Source organism: Enhydra lutris, unplaced genomic scaffold (assembly GCF_002288905.1).
Source record: "Enhydra lutris kenyoni isolate GAN:26980312 unplaced genomic scaffold, ASM228890v2 scaffoldscaffold2, whole genome shotgun sequence".
Classification (NCBI taxonomy): Eukaryota; Metazoa; Chordata; class Mammalia; order Carnivora; family Mustelidae; genus Enhydra; species Enhydra lutris.
Window position 1 is genome coordinate 93,148,876 of NW_019154086.1, and position 3,609 is coordinate 93,152,484.

At 44.3% G+C, this 3,609-nt stretch overlaps 1 pseudogene; it reads right to left on the minus strand.

The window, feature by feature from the left end:
• Positions 1-1,917: 1,917 nt before the first annotated feature.
• LOC111148767 lies at positions 1,918-2,979 on the minus strand (annotated as a pseudogene).
• Between the last annotated feature and the right edge of the window lie 630 nt (positions 2,980-3,609).

Consider the following 3,609-nt stretch of genomic DNA (forward strand, 5'->3'; position numbering starts at 1 on the left):
ATCAATCAATGTGATACAACACATTAATAAAAGAAAGAACAAGAACCATATGATACTCTCCATAGATGCTGAAAAAGCATTTGACAAAGTACAGCATCCCTTCCTGATCAAAACTCTTCAAAGTGTAAGGATAGAGGGCACAAACCTCAATATTATCAAAGCCATCTATGAAAAACCCACCGCAAATATCATTCTCAATGGGGAAAAACTGAAAGCTTTTCCGCTAAGGTCAGGAACACGGCAGGGATGTCCATTATCACCACTGCTATTCAACATAGTACTAGAAGTCCTAGCCTCAGCAATCAGACAACAAAAGGAAATTAAAGGCATCCAAATCGGCAAAGAAGAAGTCAAACTATCACTCTTCGCAGATGGTATGATACTATATGTGGAAAACCCAAAAGACTCCACTCCAAAACTGCTAGAACTTGTACAGGAATTCAGTAAAGTGTCAGGATATAAAATCAATGCCCAGAAATCAGTTGCATTTCTCTACACCAACAACAAGACAGAAGAAAGAGAAATTAAGGAGTCAATCCCATTTACAATTGCACCAAAAACTATAAGATACCTAGGAATAAACCTAACCAAAAAGACTAAGAATCTATACACAGAAAACTATAAAGTACTCATGAAAGAAATTGAGGAAGACACAAAGAAATGGAAAAATGTTCCATGCTCCTGGATTGGAAGAATAAATATTGTGAAAATGTCTATGCTACCTAAAGCAATCTACACATTTAATGCAATTCCTATCAAAGTACCATCCATTTTTTTCAAAGAAATGGAACAAATAATCCTAAAATTTATATGGAACCAGAAAAGACCTCGAATAGCCAAAGCAATATTGAAAAAGAAAGCCAAAGTTGGTGGCATCACAATTCCGGACTTCAAGCTCTATTACAAAGCTGTCATCATCAAGACAGCATGGTACTGGTACAAAAACAGACACATAGATCAATGGAACAGAAGAGAGAGCCCAGAAATAGACCCTCAACTCTATGGTCAACTCATCTTTGACAAAGCAGGAAAGAATGTCCAATGGAAAAAAGACAGCCTGTTCAATAAATGGTGTTGGGAAAATTGGACAGCCACATGCAGAAAAATGAAATTGGACCATTTCCTTACACCACACACGAAAATAGACTCAAAAGTGATGAAGGACCTCAATGTGAGAAAGGAATCCATCAAAATCCTTGAGGAGAACACAAGCAGCAACCTCTTTGACCTCAGCCACAGCAACATCTTCCTAGGAACATCGCCAAAGGCAAGGGAAGCAAGGGCAAAAATGAACTATTGGGATTTTATCAAGATCAAAAGCTTTTGCACAGCAAAGGAAACAGTTAACAAAACCAAAAGACAACTGACAGAATGGGAGAAGATATTTGCAAATGACATATTGGATAAAGGGCTAGTGTCCAAAATCTATAAAGAACTTAGCAAACTCAACACCCAAAGAACAAATAATCCAATCAAGAAATGGGCAGAGGACATGAACAGACATTTCTGCAAAGAAGACATCCAGATGGCCAACAGACACATGAAAAAGTGCTCCACATCCCTTGGCATCAGGGAAATACAAATCAAAACCACAATGAGATATCACCTCACACCAGTCAGAATGGCTAAAATTAACAAGTCAGGAAATGACAGATGCTGGCGAGGATGCGGAGAAAGGGGAACCTTCCTACACTGTTGGTGGGAATGCAAGTGGTGCAACCACTCTTGAAAATAGCATGGATTTTGGCTGGATACAGTATACTTTATTGATGGTACATGACAAGGTAGGGCTCCCCAAGCCCCTCCCCTTATTTAGGGGGTCTGGGATGGAAATAGTGGAGGTTGGGAGATTCTCAGTGTTTTGGGGGGTAAGTTAGGGCAGGGATTCCCCAGCAGCTGAGGGACTCTCTCTTTCTCTTGCTCTGGCTGGGGCTGGTGGTTCAGGGGGCTCTTACTCCTTGGAGGCCATGTGGACCATAAGGTCCACCACCCGGTTGCTGTAGCCAAATTCATTGTCATACCAGGAAATGAGCTTGACAAAGTGGTCATTGAGAGCAATGCCAGCCCCAGCATCGAAGGTAGAGGAGTGGGTGTCACTGTTGAAGTTGCAGGAGACAACCTGGTCCTCAGTGTACCCCAGGATGCCTTAAGAGGGCCCTCTGATGCCTGCTTCACCACCTTCTTGATGTCATCATATTTGGCAGCTTTCTCCAGGCGGCAGGTCAGATCCACAACAGACACGTTGGGGGTGGGGACACGGAAGGCCATGCCAGTGAGCTTCCCATTCAGCTCAGGGATGACCTTGCCTACAGCCTTGGCTGCACCAGTGGAAGCTGGGATGATGTTCTGGGCAGCCCCTCGGCTGTCACACCACAGCTTCCCAGAGGGGCCGTCCACAGTCTTCTGGGTGGCAGTGATGGCATGGACGGTGGTCATGAGTCCCTCCACAATGCCGAATTTGTCATGGATGACCTTGGCCAGAGGAGCCAAGCAGTTGGTGGTACAGGAGGCATTGCTGACAATCTTGAGGGAGTTGTCATACTTCTCATGGTTCACACCCATCACGAACATGGGGGCGTCAGCAGAAGGAGCGGAGATGATGACCCTCTTGGCCCTGCCCTTCAAGTGAGCCCCAGCCTTCTCCATGGTGGTGAAGACCCCAGTGGACTCCACAACATACTCAGCACCAGCATCGCCCCATTTGACGTTGGCGGGATCTCGCTCCTGGAAGATGGAGATGGACTTCCCATTGATGACAAGCTTCCCGTTCTCAGTCTTGACTGTGCCGTGGAATTTACCCTGGGTAGAATCATATTGGAACATGTAGACCATGTAGTTGAGATCAATGAAAGGGTCATTGATGGCGACAATATCCACTTTACCAGAGTTAAAAGCAGCCCTGGTGACCAGGTGCCCAATACGGCCAAATCTGTTCACTCCGACCTTCACCATTGTGTCTCGGGCACGCGGCTGGCACTGCACCTCAAAATGTTGAAAATAGAACTGCCCTATGACCCAGCAATTGCACTGCTGGGTATTTACCCTAAAGATACAAACGTAGTGATCCAAAGGGGCACGTGCACCTGAATGTTTATAGCATCAATGTGTACAATAGCCAAACTATGGAAAGAACCTAGATGTCCATCAACAGACGAATGGATAAAGAAGAAGTGGTATATATACACAATGGAATACTATGCAGCCATCAAAAGAAATGAAATCTTACCATTTGCAACGACGTGGATGGAACTAGAGGGTATCATGCGTAGCGAAATAAGTCAATCGGAGAAAGACAACTATCATATGATCTCCCTGATATGAGGGAGAGGAGATGCAACATGGGGGGTTAAGGGGGTAGGAGAAGAGTAAATGAAACAAGATGGAATTGGGAGGGAGACAAACCATAAGTGACTCTTAATCTCACAAAACAAACTGAGGGTTGATGGGGGGAGGGGGTTTGGGGGGGTGGGATTATGGACATTGGGGAGTGTATGTGCTATGGTGAGTGCTGTGAAGTGTGTAAACCTGGTGATTCACAGACCTGTACCCCTGTGGATAAAAATATATCATATGTTTATAAAAAATAAAATTAAAAACAAAAACAACAAC